We start from the raw sequence: 16,591 nt of genomic DNA, 5'->3' as shown, positions 1-16,591 counted from the left end.
ATTTCGCTTAGATTCCAAAAATTTGATAAAAACTATAGCAATCCGTTGAAAATGACAGTTTAACCGGAGGTTTCAGAAAACTGAAATTTAGTTTTGGCAGTTTTTAGATAGCAAAATTCGGCACCTTTTTCTTCTACACCCTATATAAATTTTTGTTAAGGTTTTCACAGATTTCGAAAGCTGTAAGTGTTATTTGTCCAAATCCTAAAAATATTACACCTGACACACTTAAACTTAGAAATATAAGTTTTTTAGTGGACGGCTGCATGTGTCCAAAAATTTCGAAAATGTGAAATAATAAAAAAATGATGAACTTTAGGCATACTATGCCTTATATAAAGTTATATTGAAATTTCGCTTAGATTCCAAAAATTTGATAAAAACTATAGCAATCCGTTGAAAATAACAGTTTAACCGGAAGTTTCATAAAACTGAAATTTAGTTTTGGAAGTTTTTAGATAGCAAAATTCGGCACCATTTTTTGAGCACCTTATATAAATTTTTGACAAGGTTTTCACAGATTTCGAAAGCTGTAAGTGTTATTTGAAATTATTTTAGCTGAAACGAGCATTTCGGAAAACCCATGCAAGCAAATTTTCAGAACATTAGTCGCAGTACTTTCCCGTATGCATATCAATCTAGCTCGTCGTGAAGGACCCTGTATAGTAGGGCTGCCTAATTAGTATAACTTTCTCAATAAAACAATAATCCTTTGGTCACGAGAATTCCAATTTACCTCCTTTTACGAAACTTCTTATTATCCTAAAACCATGAAATTAACTTAATTCTCTACGATATACCTGGTACACGATTTAGGAAAAACCAACACACTGCCACTCACCCAGATGATACTTTTTGAATCGAAGTACTCGCACGCTTACATATAAGCGGAGCTACGCTGCTTTCATAGATTTCGCACGCGCGAATTAGTTTAGTTTATCGGCTTGTTTATAATTCTGTGTATATTGTTTTGTTTGGTATTTATGTATGTATAGAAAGTCTAAGTAGTTATCGAACTTTGATGCAATGTTTCCGAACGAACTAAATACACAAATTTTCACACACTATTATAGAACATTCGTTAGAAAAAAATCGAGGCAATTTCGACATCCTGTACGAAATCTAAAATTTCTCCTATGTATCGGTTAGCCATTAATCTCCTTATCACCGACAGTTTCAATAAAAACCAAACATGGTTTTTGCATCCGTTGAAATCCCCGCCTAAACCATCCAGGAACCACCTCCAAAATTCACGGTGCAACACTGCCGAATCTTCTTTAGGTCTCCTTGAGACTCGTCCTCGTCCAATTAATTTGTTTTCTGGCAAATCGTAGAGGGGCTGGGCTGCTCGGTGAGCTGGGATTGAGCTTAGCTGCCTTAAGTCTTCTTCTGACTGTCCACTCACTGCTCGGTGGGTTGGGGTTCAGATTAGCTGCCTTAAGTCTTCTTCTGACTGTCCACTCACTGCTCGGTGGGCTGGGGTTGAGGCTAGCTGCCTTAAGTCTTCTTCTGACTGTCCACTTACTGCTCGGTGGGCTGGGGTTGAGGTTAGCTGCCTTAAGTCTTCTTCTGACTGTCCACTCACTGCTCGGTGGGCTGGGGTTGAGGTTAGCTGCCTTAAGTCTTCTTCTGACTGTTTATTTTCACGTAGAATTCTTCTTTTTTTGTTAAATATTGTACACCGTTGGTCAAAATGCTTAATAACAGTGTTGTACACTCTTTAGTTTCTGAATTTTCCACAGAGACCATTATAAGTAACTTCTGTCTTATCTGTATTGGACACAACAAGCCAGAGATCCACATGTCTGTCTTTTGTTCACTTTTTCAAATTGCTTGAGTGTTCATTCTGCTGATAGAAGTTTAGTATATGAATTAACTCGCTTCATCATTAGCTATTCTTTCACCAACTCTTTTTCTAGGTTGAGAAGTTCTTTTTTTCTATTTACTTCAGCGTAGATTATCAAATATGACGCATCAAAAAATTGGTGGCGAAATGTTTTGATATTAATTACATTTTGAATGCTTCAATGAATCTAAAACGCCTCGATTACATTTGAATATAATAAAAATTGGACAAACTTCTATGTTCTTCATTTCTAACCTCAACATTGTTAATTTCGTGTGGATTTTTAGTACTCCTTGTATATCATATGTTTAGTTTTGCGTAATCTTCACCCCGGGGACGTATGAATACCAAAAATCATCGGCTTGGTGAAATGTCAAATTTACTTTCCAAATTATACATCGTCGGTTGTGATGAGATGAAAAACTGTCTTAAATATATTTGTTCAATCCTAATTGAACATGCTGAATTTTTTAATTGTTTTTAAATTGAATTTCTTCAAGAGAATCAAGGTCCTGTCGCTCCTAGCATATTTGTAACGTTACAAGTTTCATATTTGGTACCAGTGGGTGTCTTTTTTACTGCAGCCAGATAATTTACCTTTATACGTTGTAGACAGTGTTTTGTTTTACTTTTACGATCATATTAGTTCAATTTTTTATTCCTTAGATCTTTTTACATGTTTTTAACACTCTTTTGTTGAAAAAAATCGACCTCTCGACCTATTAGTTCATCTTATCTACGATATTCGTCGTTATCGTCTTTTATTTTTTTAATTTTATTTTATTATAGATTTATCGTTACAAGTAATTGACTACCACTCGTATAGTGAAAGCAATTACGTTATAAACCTGTTTTGAATTTAGTATTGTCGAGTTCAGCAATAACGAAACGTTTCACTCTTATTATCATGCCTCGCCTCGAAAAAATTCTATTGAAATTTTCGATAAACGAAATAATTTGTAGCTTCCTTATTAGATTTTGAAAAATTCATCAATGAGATATCAAAGTCTCTTAAGAATAACTCCATAACTGTTTACTTCGCTTCCATAAGCGTTATTTTTAGTGGGATCACGTCTAAATCAAATCATATTTAGAGAGTGTGAAGATGAATTTGTTTCTGCCAGCATTAAATACGGAATTTTATTCATTTTTATCTGGGTATGTTCTTGAAACTTGAAGAATCTCAACTGTACATAAACACCGACAACAATCGATCGTAGTTGCTGAATATTACAACGACGACATCATAAATAACAAGTTGAAATGATTATGAAAGTGATTGAATATGATAACTGTACATATTTGTGTTGGTTATTTTTTTATTTTATTCCTTTATCCACATTAGTTGAAAGATATGCTGGAGATGAAATAGTCCTTGGAATGGTTATAGCTTGAGGTACATATGAATCCAAGAATACGAAGGAACCAGATGGAGAAGAAGTTTGTTGTTTGGTCATATTAATAGAAATCTATCTTTTGAAGGTTCTTTCAAAAACTTCTGCTGTTTTGTCTACCAATCTACCATAGAAATCTTATATAAAATGAAGATGCCGGCCACGAAGAAACATTTTGCGGTTCGAGAACAAAAAGAAGTCGCAACGGACTGAATCGGGTGCATAAGGCAGGTGATCTGTCACGGTGATTGAGCTTCGGGTCAAAAACTCACACTCACAACAAGTGACGTGTGAGAGAGCGCATAATGAAGGATCCACCTGCCTCCTTACGCCAAATCCGATCTAAATCGAACCACACGAGCTCTAAGATTTCAATGTCAAAATTTCCGTTCAATCTCTGGCCGGAATGGACAAATTTCTTGTGAATAATGCTACTAGATCAAAGAAAACAATCAACATATTGGAACTTGAGCTCCAAATTCGCGAAACCAGGAATCATCTCCAGTTTGCTTTTAGGACAACAGGCGCTTCGGGTGTGAGTATCCTTTCACTTGTCACGGTTGGTTCCTTCAGAGAATTGTCTCCACAAACTTGACACAAACACTCAAAGGCCACTTTTGCCTAGTTTTGCAAAAAACTTGATGTTGATGCGGTGTTTCTCAATTAGAAAGAGCTTCATGGCGACGGCAGGTGTTAAAAGGTAACTTTCAACAAGCTCGTACTTACACGAAGAGCGCTCTGACTCGAACTGAGTGCTGCTACAGCAACAGTGCCTGAAACCTATAAAATAAAGTTGTAATTCAACTTTTATACGTATTTTCCGGATAAACCTCGTATACAAACAATTGGGTGGTTTTATTTTCAGATACTCGAAATTTATACTATATATTGTTATTGTTTGTAGGAAGTCTTCGGTTTGTCCTTATTAAATACATAATTAATGTTTGTTAAATTCTGATTTCGAAACTTGTTTTAGTCATACCACCTGCTATTTACTTTTTAATGCAAATCATGTTTGGTGGCCTACATTTCGTGTTGTTTCGCTAGCGATACTGATGCAGTTGAAAATAGTTTCTATAATTTTAACATTGTTGTTACAACTTTTAATCGTTTATTTATTTTTTACGCTCCGGTGCTATTTAACGCTTTCAGAAGTGTTGGATATACAGATTTTCATGTAATGCTTTTAATTGTGCTCTGAAGCACGTAATTCATACAAATTTGTATCACTTTAACGCACTATTGACTGTATAATGTTATGGTAAAATACTCTTCCTAACTAAAATATGCTAAATTTGTAGTTTGGTTTTTGATATTTAGTTGCTGAAGCCGCGATTTTGTTGCTTAAGTCGTTAGCGAAAAATATCCAGTCAACTAGAGAACCAGCAGTAATTTTTTTGACACATGCTAGTTTGAACTCCACTTGTTAGACAGAAAATAGGGAGAAGATTTAGTTGCTACATTGAACAATGCTCAAATGAGCTTGAAGAATAAGCAACAAAATCGATTTTTAAATGTGGTCCTTTTGAAATAATTTTTAAACGGCTCTACTGATCGATTTCAAAAATTTATTAGCTGTTAACCTCAAAAAACCACGTCGATCGCCGCCAGTCTCGTCGAAATTAGTTGATTTGTTTTGTGAGTTATCGTTGAGGAAAAAAAAAACGAAAATAAGAATTTTTTCAACATTCCTCAAAGAGAATTGAAAATTTTTAAAAATCAGGAAGTTTTGTTTTTACCCCGTTTTTCGAAAATCGAGTTTCCCTCAGATCTCGACGTTTTGAGGTCCTAATAAGCTTTCCTGAATATTTTTGCGATGATTTTCATCATATTTTTGCGATGAAACTCAAATTTTGAGTACAATTCAGACCAGCAAATTTTAAGGAATCTAAAAAATTTTTTTCCATGTGGTTTAACGGCTGATAGATATATCGAGGCATGACAATGCAAGGTCAAATCAAATTCCATTGCAAAAGTTGGTTAGGACTGTCCAGCATACATTGCTGATCTAAATCCGATAGAACATTAATGGGATGAGCTAAAAAGAAGAATTCGAGCTAGACTTTCTACCATAAACAAAAGAATAGTGTCTTATCATTGAGATGTTATTAGGGCAAGAGGAGGTCATACCCATTATTAAGAAATTAAGTTTTGAATTGTCGATTCCTTGTGCCATCAAAGCTTTTCTGTATTGTAATTTCGTTTTCTAGCTACGTTTTCCAAATATTGCAACATTTTCTTCATGCATAATGATGATAGTCTCCCAGTATCACCATTACTTCCTTGGTAAAGGTTATTTTTCTTCTAAACTCCATAGTCGGGCTGCTCGGTGGGCTGGGGTTAAGGTTAGCTGCTTTAAGTCTTCTTCTGACTGTCCACTAACTGCTCGGTGCGCTGTGGTTGAGCTTAGTTGCCTTAAGTCTTCTTCTGACTGTCCACTCACTGCTCGGTGGGCTGGGGTTGATGTTAGCTGCCTCAAGTCTTCTTCTGACTGTCCACTAACTGCTCGGTGCGCTGTGGTTGAGCTTAGTTGCCTTAAGTCTTCTTCTGACTGTCCACTCACTGCTCGGTGGGCTGGGGTTGATGTTAGCTGCCTCAAGTCTTCTTCTGACTGTCCACTAACTGCTCGGTGCGCTGTGGTTGAGCTTAGTTGCCTTAAGTCTTCTTCTGACTGTCCACTCACTGCTCGGTGGGCTGGGGTTGATGTTAGCTGCCTCAAGTCTTCTTCTGACTGTCCAATCACTGCTAGGTGAGCTGGGGTTGAGGTTAGATGCTTTAAGTCTTCTTCTGACTGTCCATTCACTGTTCGGTGGGCTGGGGTTGATGTTAGCTGCTTTAAGTCTTCTTCTGACTGTCCACTCACTGCTCGGTGATCTGGGGTTAAGGTTAGCTGCTTTAAGTCTTCTTCTGACTGTCCACTAACTGCTCGGTGGGCTGGGGTTGATGTTAGCTGCCTTAAGTCTTCTTCTGACTGTCCACTCACTGCTCGGTGATCTGGGGTTAAGGTTAGCTGCTTTAAGTCTTCTTCTGACTGTCCACTCACTGTTCGGTGGGCTGGGGTTGATGTTAGCTGCCTCAAGTCTTCTTCTGACTGTCCACTCACTGCTCGGTGGGCTGGGGTTGATGTTAGCTGCATTAAGTCTTCTTCTGACTGTCCAATAACTGCTAGGTGGTCTGGGGTTAAGGTTAGCTGCTTTAAGTCTTCTTCTGACTGTCCATTCACTGCTCGGTGGGCTGGGGTTGAGATTAGCCGCCGTAAGTCTTCTTCTGACTGTCCACTCACTGCTCATGAGTGGAATAATGAATCGGTCATATCTCTCGGATGTGCGCTTTTGAATTTAATGAAAGTTACCAATCTTTTGGTAACTTTGAAAACAGCGAACTGACCAATGTTCATTGCAGGTTATTAACTCTCATATTGAAACTGGTTTCCACGGTTGTGTTTATCAGCATAATCAATTATCATTTCTTCAAAAACTTCATCAATTTTTTTAGAATATTCACCATCTAAAAACTTCACTTTCACATTTAAACATTTAACTAAGGCATTGCTGCTTTTTTACGAGGTTAAATAATAAACTAAAATCGGTTGCCGTTTTTAATATACCGTTATACGAGATATGTTTGTCGGAATGTATCTTTCGATCTTTTGATAGCGAGAACACCGTTGTTGTATGTATCTCTTTCAGTTGTCTGTACAGATAACGCAAACATGAGAATGCAATGATACTTTTTTTAATTTCTTTGTAAACAAATTTATTGCGATAAATGTTATTGTAAATATTTACGAATAGAAAGTTCCGATTCAAATTTAGAATAAGAAATATACGTATTTAAATATGCTAGAATGAATTATGAATCATTTTCAAAATGAATTAAAGTGGTTACAGAAGAAGTTAAATTCTAATCAATTGGTAATTGTTCAAAGTAAAAACCTTCGGTTGTCTGGAAGTATCCGATCTGATAGTTTGGATATTATAAACTATAGATTTCAAATAGCCCTAAAGACATACACTAAAAACTTCTGGATAAATCAACTGAGGGATAGTCCACCAGCCCATGTCACAGTCTTCTTTTCCTTATAGTATCGTGGAAGATTCCAGCAGGTCTTCACGTCTTGTTAACAGTTAGTTCCGGTCGATATGCATGCATATTGCGATCACAAATTCGCGTGTTTTGCTTCCTGGAATTTCAAAAATTATTTCTTCATCAAATACTTTCCTCGTATGAACATCAGTTCAGCCTTAGTTGCTGCTTAGTTCAGATCGTAACATTGAAGATTTAGTCGCATGTGCGATGGTCGGAATGTCTCTGTGTAGTTGGCTGCCTCGGATAAACCCTTTGCAACAAAAAAGATCCTCGAGGTATAACTCGGAGCTTTGCCGATGTTTGGACTTTAAGAATGAATCAAATAATAGATACTGATGATGACAAAAATGAAATTTATATCGCGATTATACTTAGTAAGTAAAAATTGAATACGATTTGTGTTTCAGCTTCCCTTCAGCTATCTTTTTATGAATTAATCGAGTCCTAGGAGTTTTTTTGGGAGATTTCCTTTTTGATTTTGTGTTCCAAACAAATAAACTAACAAAGTTAGTTAAGTAAAGTATGAAAATGATATATATCTTTTCAATCTATTTTTATTTTTTATTTTCGGTTTATTTATAGCCCGAAAGCATATCAAAACACATACAGTTTCACCATTCCAAATAGTAAGTAGCCTCCATTGTTCTGTACGGAAATTTATGCGTTTCAAGGATATCTTTCAACAGGTATATGGCCCCCTGGTGGGAGCCAGGATTTTGACCCATGAAGGTGGCATATGACGGTTATATTTTCGTTTATGTAACAACATATGTACGATGATATGAAAAAGAAATAAATTACGTATAACTTGTGTAATAAATGAGAAACAGATAATTATTTATAATTTTTTCATGTATTTTGAGCTGCAGGAGTTCACATTCTGGGCCTCTTTGGCAGAAACTTTGTGAGTAAGTAGCATTACCTAATTTGGGGAAGATATTATAGAAAAACGAGGATTTAATTCGACATTTAAGGTACAAAATGATTCATTTGGATGTGCCTGGTTTACCAGTACAAAATTTCAGACTATAGTTTGGTTTCGAAGGTTCCCAGGATCCAGATGGTCTCAACAGATTTGCTGTTTGAGTTTAAGCGACTTCCGATCCGTCTCGCATATCACAAAGGCCAATATTTGGAAGTTTGTGATCTGAATATGGAAAATCCACGTTTTTCTCATGATTAATTATATGTGGTTTGTGTACGGGTCGGAAAATCAACCGAAATATATGTTTTTGCGTCCGATAAGAATAAAAACAAAAATGTTTTCCATCAAAGGTGTTTTAGTGCAACCTATGTACCAAAATACCTGTTGAAATATTGAAAAATTTAGTTTGTTATCCTACAACTCATTAATTTTTAATGTCACAGTATACAAACACATAATATTCATAATTATTTCACAAGAAATAATATAAAACTGAATAACTGGCAATCTTGCAGTCGCAAAATAAAAAGAAACACTCTTAAGTTGTCGAACTAAGTATACCATAGTAACTCAACTGTTGGTACGGTCAATTTAGACATTCGAAGCTACATAAATTCCCACCAAACTGAAAATCGTTTGAAATATAAATAAGAATTAAAATTAGAAAGTTTCCCATCATTTTCTTCTAAGGAAAAAATTTTATTCAAGGGAAAAGGTGAATGAAAAGGATTTTACGGGATTTTCAGCAAAACGGTAAGTTTTATCATGAAAATACCTCAAACAAAAATTGTAAAACATGAAATTGTCTATAAAAAACGTATCAATACTTTTTTCCTCGCGAGCCACTATATGTGAGATATAATGATTCATGTTTAATTTGAAACTATTGCAATTAACGAAAACTGGCATAGATTGAAAATTTTATCGTCCGAGTGGTAACTTTCAAATTGTTCTTCTTCTTATCGCCTTAAAAAAAGTCTGACTTTTTTGCAACCACTTTTAGCACTTGCAAAAAATGGTACTCAGCAGTTTTACCGACGCAAGTGGATGTAAAGTTTGAACGGGTTCTAATATATTGTTGACCAACTTCCAAGCTCAGTCTGTAGGGTCTAAATGATAACCAAACCGCATTTTAACTTGGTAATGTACCCGAAAAATATGCGGATGAATAACAACTGAGGTTGGACGAAGACAAACCAATTAAACTCGTTTTTTACTTCTTTATTTTTAACAAAACATGCGTATCGATAGTTATTTGAGCAGATAGGAACTCCGTATTGTTGAGTCGAATTATTGTTTTTAAAAACTGTTATTTCACCCTTCCTGTAAAATAGAGATGTCGTGGCGTATAAATTAAGGGAGTCAGTTTCATTTTACTTGATATTCTTATAGTTATAACTTATTTACATTTTACATAACGAACAATAACTTAGTAGAAGTGTCAGTGTAAAGTTTGACGTCAAAAAAGTAAACCAGAGTTGGAGTATCGAGCCATCATCCAGTACCTGTATTTAAAAGGGTTTAAGAGGTAAGCAGATTCACGAAGATATGCTTAATAACCTTGGTGATCAATGTCCTTCGTATGCGACCGTGAAAAATTGGACTGCAAGCTTCAAAAGAGGTAAATTTTCCATTGAAGAGGATGACCGCTCGATGCAGTTCATGGCATGATTTTATCAGACCGTCGAATTGGACTAAAACGGATCTGATCTGAAGCACTGAATATAAGAACGCGTTCATCATATAGTTCACGTCAATTTGGACAAACTGCTGCAAACTGAATCCCAAAAGTTTGAATGTTGACCAAAAGCGTGCAAGGGTAGAAACGTCGCGTTCGATTTGAAATCGATGTAGACTTTTTAAGCCGAATTGTTACTATGGATGAGACTTGGGTACATTTCTACGATCCAGAAACAAAGCAACAATCGATGGAATGGCGACACTCTGGTTCTCCGAGACCTAAGAAGTTTCGTGTCCAAAAATCTTCTGGAAAAGTTCTTGCTTCAGTTTTTCTGGTATTTCCATGGAGTAATCATGATTGATTTTTTCAAAATGGGTAGGAAAATAACTGGAGATCACTATTCGACATTACTACGAGTAAAATTAAAGAGAAAAGACGCGGAAAGCTACCCAAAGGTGTTTTGTTTTTGCAGGACAACGCCCTTGTACACCAATTCGTGATTTAGAGTTTGAATGACTAGAATACCCCCTTATTCACCAGATTTGGCTCCGTCCGATTATGATCTTTTTCCTCAACTAAAAAAAAGTTTAAAAGGTCGTACATTTTTTTCCAACGAGGAGGTAATAAAAGCTGTGGAGGTCTGGTTTGCACAGCAAGAAGAAACATTTTTTTAAAGGTCTAGAGACGTTGCAGGTTCACTGTAATAAATGTACCCAATTAAGAGGAGTAATAAAATATTTTGACATAGAAATTTTGTTTGGTTCTATAGTAGGCTAAGAATTTTTCAATTTATCGTCGTATTACATCTCTAGAGATGTATAATTGACGATTTCAACTTTTACAACTTATATATCAAAAACGGTAGCTCGTAGGAAAAAAGTTATTGATACGTTTTTTGTAGATAATTTTATGATCTACAATTTTTGTCTCGAGTATGTTTTTGATTAAACTTATCGTTTTGCTAAAAATAGCGTAAAATTCATTTTTTTCTTTTCGATCTTTGACTCTTTGAATAAATTTTTTTCTATACACGGAAATGATGAGGAAGTTTCACATTATTTTGTTTTTAATTATATTTCAAACAATTTTATTGATTTTCAGCTTGGTAATATATTATTATCACTCGTATTTTTTGGTCTAATTTGACCAGACTAGGTATATATAGTAAAAAAAACCAAACAGACTAGTATAGAAAATACAGACGATGAAAAGTAGTAGAACATGATCGTCAGTCCATTGGGTCTATTAATGTCCTTATTACGTGTGTCAACTCGATGAGTGAAGCACTTGAAATATGTCACATATCTGGTCTGTTCGTGGTAATCCGCCGTGTGATACGGACTATACAATTAACAGTCATTTTCTACAACTGCGCAACTCTTACTTTTCATTCTGTAACCGTTTTGTTAATTGTTAGCGATGTGATGATGAAGTTACTCGCACTTGTTTTTATCTTATCGGTTTTTAGAATTGTCGTGGACTCCAATTTCCGAGAATGGCGCATGCGATCATATATTTATAATATCTCTACCACGGGGCATTATAACTCGATATTACAATTTTTAATTACGTTTTTGAAACTGAATTGCTTGAATTTGATCATTTAGTACGATTTATTTCAATATCTAGTCCTATTTTTGACGATATATCATTTTTGATATAGAACCTTTTGCAATTTTACGATTTTTTATGAAACTACCATCAATTGGCGGCTCGTGGTAACGATAACTTCCCTCCCCTCGACACACACCTTTCCATAAGTTTTTTCCATTGATCGAGACAGTGCTGGAAGTCTTCTTTGGTGAGTGTCTTTAGGAGCTCTGTTTTACCGCTTCCATCGACTCAAATCGGATCATTTTCAAACCAGATCTTTCCTAACCTTTCAAAGAAATCAGAGCAGACCCGTTGACGCCAGAACTTTTGGTCAGGAATCAGATTTTTTGGTACCTACATCGCACAGACATTTGTCATGTGTAATTCCTCGTGTAAAATTTTTCTAACCGTTTCCTTATCGGAGTTTACAGCATCAGTAATCATCCGGATGCCCATTCGACTATCTGCTCGTACAATTTGGTTGATTATGGTCGCTATTTCCGGAGTTGAAACAGTCACAGGGTAATCTGGGAGTTCTCTCGGCCCTCACTTACACCACTCAAAAACACGAGATAGAGAATTTCAAACCGCTACTGCAAAAATACTATAATAATGACGGAAACTTGTTGTGGGACGTGCATAGACAAGATATCTAGATATCCAACGCATCTAGGGCGCCCTCTACGCGCGCCGTCTCGTTTATTTAATAGACAGACCTCGTATACTTAATAAATAAGCAAAATTTAATCCAATCGGGTTCTTAGTTGAACCCGAAGCTGTTTGGATCTACCACATAATCCGGGAAGAAAATCTCATGGCAGTAAGATTCTCGTCGATTCCCTGCTTTCTTCACTTATCTCTTTTTTATTTTCATGATATGGTTGACGAATCTTGTCCATTCACATGTACCTGTTAAGAATTCTACCATCTAATGATTCTATAATCTGTATAAAACGCATTTTGTTTTCCCCGAGCTGTTATAAGTACTTTACCTTACCGTTTTCTCTTATTATTAACGTTTACTAAAGAAAGAAGGTGTTTCAGCGAGTGTTCTTAAGCCAAAACAAACTCTGCAGTTTTATTAGAACCTGAGATATAGATCTTTGAATGTAGAAATTTTACCTAAAACCTACAAAAATCCATAACTCCATATTGAATATCCGCGCCTAGCTCCTCTCCAACTCAACCGATTTAAGTGTTCAAAAACTCAAAAGAAAGAAGGTGTTTCAGCGAGTGTTCTTAAGCCAAAACAAACTCTGCAGTTTTATTAGAACCTGAGATATAGATCTTTGAATGTAGAAAATTTACCTAAAACCTACAAAAATCCATAACTCCATATTGAATATCCGCGCCTAGCTCCTCTCCAACTCAACCGATTTAAGTGTTCAAAAACTCAAAAGAAAGAAGGTGTTTCAGCGAGTATTCTTAAATCAAAACGAAGTCTCTATCTTGAATAGAACCTGAGATATTGAGGATAGAACGTGTGTATGTGAAAAACTCCCATAAGTAATGTAGAACGGTTGGGTAGAACGCCTGAACGGACTCGGAATGGAAATCATCAATTTTTTTAATATATAAGATTAGAACATCTCCGTCGTTGGTTAAGACAGTTTTGTATACCTTCGCCATCCGATCTTTTATAGGTCTCGGGTCTGGCTTGAATCCATTCTTCTAGATTCAAGAATCTTATGAATTCACGGACTTTAATATTGTTTTCAAGGTGGCTATTTCGCTAAATGTCCATTTGTACATTGATGCTTGTCATCTATCTTGATTTCTAGATGCTTCAAACTGATAATTGGAACTATTACTGCGTCATTCATTATTATAACCCAATCTAAGTTGATTAGATTAAATTAATATTTTTAGAATCGTATCGTATATGTAAACTTCTTCTTCTTTCCTTCGAGTTACTTAACCTTATTGTTTAAATGGGAAGGATATTCACAGAGTAGATACTACGCTTGCTCATAGATTCTGCAGTTATAGTCCTCAACCAAGGTGGTACTTGATGCGACAGCGACCTTCCAGAATACTAGTTAATATGGTGGAGCTTTTCGATTGTCTTAAGCCCGAAATGCTTCTGAACTGATACAAAATATGGTCTCTTTTTGGATGATTGCTTTCGTATTGCCTAGTTACTACATTTGGGTTACTTTGTTTTTGTTTTAAGGTTTTTCGTACTTCTACACAACCTTTGATGTACACTAAATACCCTTCTGTACACACACATTTTTAGAAGACGCCATCTGAAAGTTATTCGTTCTGTATTCATTTACATACCGAAAGTCGCGTTTTGAGTGTTCCATGTAGTGAAAGTGACAGTTCCGTACTGCAAAACACTTTCGGGGCGCTCTAGAGTGACTCTAGCCACTTGACAGTTGACAGTTTTACTTCGATGATTTTGCATGACATCCGAAGTTTTGTCCAAATTAATGAATAACAATGAATGATGATGAAAAAGTAAAAAATTAATATTGACATTGCGAATGTCATTAAGTACATTATATTGTTCAATAAATGAAATGTTTATAATTCTCTCTATCATTTACTTTCTTTCCTCAGTGTAATTGAAAAAGTTTTGGATCTTATGCATCGCAATTTTCGGACTCGTCCAACAAAGTAGCACTTTCAGTCCTTGGAATACAAATAACTATTGTTGACAGCGTAATAAATAGTGAGTTTATTCCCTAGTGGTATAGAAAGCTTACATTTTGGTTCAAAAATGCCCAAATCAGCTTCTTGCTTTAGCTTCGAATCATCTATATACCAGAAAGATGCATTTAGAGCTTTCTCTAGAGCCCATAATTGATGAATTTTTATTGAGAATATGTTGTGTGTTTAAAGATGGATTTTCTTGAAAAAAAAAATAGTTTTCTGATGTTGTAGACCTTCAGTAAACTATATTTTAGTTGTTTGACGTAAAAGTGGATCTCTGCTTCAAGACAATTTTGTATTCCAATTGCTAGACATAGTGTCTAACTTCTTATTCATACACTTAATATAATATAATATAAAAGTTGATATTATACATGAGAATTCCAATAAAAACCGAAATTAATTATGAACTGTTTATCAATTTGAATAAATAATAAATTGCAACTAAATTTTTAACTTTCTCTTCAACGCCTACTCGTTAATATTTGATTGGAATAAGCTCTACACCGGCGGCGGTTAGCAATGCTTTTATTAGACTATAAAATACTCTTATCTCTGTCTTACATATTTTTAGTGGGTTTGGCTAAACAGATGACAAATCGTTAAAATAAATCATTGTATTAATTTGAATAAAAAATAAGGATTTCATTCGATTTAGGTTACGAGCATATGTCACTATTTATAAGATAGTACCCAAGATATGTCAAAAAATATCGTGACAGGTGGTAAACTGCACACCATCTTGATACTCCATCTTGATACTCCATCCTCATACTCCATCTTGATACTCCATCTTGATACTCCATTTTGATACTCCATCAACAATTGGTGCCCATAGCTCGTCATGAGTTCGTATCTCACTATTCCATAGTCTCTGACAATTCGAGATAACATGGATAGAAGAAGACTTGGCAGAAGTTGCTGGTTAGCTCTAGCTCTATCTCAAACCCATTAGATTATTTCATCAACTGTTTTTTTGCTATTTATCTACTTTTTTTTCGTTTCCTCTTATCCAGTTTTGTACTTTTGAGTTTCTAAATTGAATTGAATACATTGCAATGCGATTGCATATATTTTGGATCCGGAGTTTTTGGTTCTGGTCTTTTATAGATCTATTCCACATCTCTCTGCTGTTTTGGAACTTTATTTTTATCATTTGATGTCGTTTCTGCTCATTCCAAATATCGTGTCTTCATCTACATTTAAAATTTTTTCTTAAAGCTAAACTTTTTCGTTGTTTGGACTGATTAAACTAGACAAAGTATCTATAGAGAATCATGTCACCAAAGGCGATTCAAAGTGTGTTTCTATGGAGGAATCATGGGAGAAATATTGTTTAGATAACCGAAGTAATAAATTGAGTTCGAATGAGCTGTTCCATTACATCAATTTTCACGATTTAGAACAACCAATTCACCTAATATGAATCAAGTAGATAATTTTCTGTAAATATGAATTCGATCATTTTTTTTATATGATCGTATCTTACGAGGAGAGACAAATATGAGTATGTTCACAATTAAAAATGTCAAACTTTATCACGGCGATGACAGATTTGACGTAATCACATCAGTGTTGCCATATCTCAAAACTTAAGTGGCCAGCAACGTATTTCATGCTTGGTTTAAATTATTTCTCATCATAGTGATATTAACAATGGAATAAGGATCAATGTTTCTCTCGCGTGCTAGCAAACATCACAATTATTTTTTATTTGAATGAAAAATTATAATTACGTCAACGTCACGAGAACAGTTGTCATAGAACTTGAGAAAAAGAAGCAGAAAAACAATTGTGACGTGTTTCCGCTTCGAGGCAAAGACGAAGTGGGTGATTATAATGACATTAGCACATCAATTGTTTTATATAGATTCCTTTTTTTTTTGAAATTTTTTCGTCGCTTTTATGGTACAACGTATCGCAAAATGCCCAATTAAAAACGAATTTAGATCTGGTTAGTTCACTAGCCCATTAAAAAAAAGGAGATTCCTGATTCGAGGATATGAAGAGAGAATAAGACAAAATGTAAATTTGTAATGACAGTATCCATTAAACTCAAATAATTTTCGGTCATTTTGGTTATAAAAAAGGCGTGTAAGTAAAAAATTAAATACTCATCAAATTACGCATTTTTTAAAATTCCTAATTCTCGTTTTCGTTTTTAATAAGCTGTACAATGACATTAACTTACAGAAAAATCAATTTGTGCAAAAACTCATTTTGTAATTTAATTCATAATGACCATTTTTAATAATACAACACACTAAATATGAAGGCCTTGTGCCGAGCGAGAATTTTTTTTATTTATGACCACACCGGTAAAACTTATTGTGTTTGTTATTTCAATGGAATCTGACAGACACATTTCGGAGTTTGCGCATTGTGGTAGAGGGGCGTTTGCCTGT

General features: G+C 35.1%; 1 protein-coding gene across 1 annotated transcript in view; it reads left to right on the top strand.

The window, feature by feature from the left end:
- LOC130450695 (protein dachsous-like) overlaps positions 1-16,591 on the top strand; it is a 96,737-nt gene that overhangs the window by 7,977 nt on the left and 72,169 nt on the right. The gene's annotated exons all lie outside the window — the stretch shown is intronic.

The sequence above is a fragment of the Diorhabda sublineata genome, chromosome 1, assembly GCF_026230105.1.
Source record: "Diorhabda sublineata isolate icDioSubl1.1 chromosome 1, icDioSubl1.1, whole genome shotgun sequence".
In the NCBI taxonomy this organism is placed as follows: domain Eukaryota; kingdom Metazoa; phylum Arthropoda; class Insecta; order Coleoptera; family Chrysomelidae; genus Diorhabda; species Diorhabda sublineata.
The sequence above is the reverse complement of the archived record's forward strand: the minus strand, read 5'-3'. Positions and strand labels throughout refer to the sequence as shown.